The sequence below is a fragment of the Orycteropus afer genome, unplaced genomic scaffold (genome assembly GCF_000298275.1).
Source record: "Orycteropus afer afer isolate SDZICR_OR568_19922 unplaced genomic scaffold, OryAfe1.0 scaffold01035, whole genome shotgun sequence".
Taxonomy (NCBI): domain Eukaryota; kingdom Metazoa; phylum Chordata; class Mammalia; order Tubulidentata; family Orycteropodidae; genus Orycteropus; species Orycteropus afer.
Genome location: NW_006922622.1, coordinates 167,844 through 168,449, shown reverse-complemented (window position 1 = coordinate 168,449; position 606 = coordinate 167,844).

Here is a 606-nt window from a genome sequence, read left to right as displayed (position 1 = left end):
TAGAATATTAACCAAGGCAGACCATACAGCCAGATTTCAGTAAACATTAAATTCTGAAATCTTTCATAAAATGTGTGGTAACCAAAATAGAATTAGAACTAATAACCAAACAACTAATTAGAACTGAGTAAGATGTCTAGCAAAACTCCCAAATATATGAAAACTAAATAACATATTTCTAAACAACATATATGTCAAAGAAGAAATGACAAGGATAATTAAACATATTTTGTATGTAATGATTAAAAAAACACATCACATCAACATTTCTGAGAAATGAAGTAGTGCTTAGAGAAAACTTTTCAGCTTTGAATTACATTAGAATTAAAAGTGAGGAAAGGTTTAAAATGAATAATCTAAGTTTCCACTTTAATAATCAATAAGATAAATAATTTAAACACATAAAGTAAATAGAAAAAATGTAGTGATAAACATAAGAGAATATATGATGAAATAGAAAGTAAATAATAAAGAAAATGTAATTGATTTTAAATCAGCCTTTTGGAAAATTGTTTAAATTAATGGCAGCCTGGCAGGACTAATTGAGAATGAAAAGCAGAGAATAACCACCATACGTTACCTTTCACAATGGAAGAAGGAAGATAA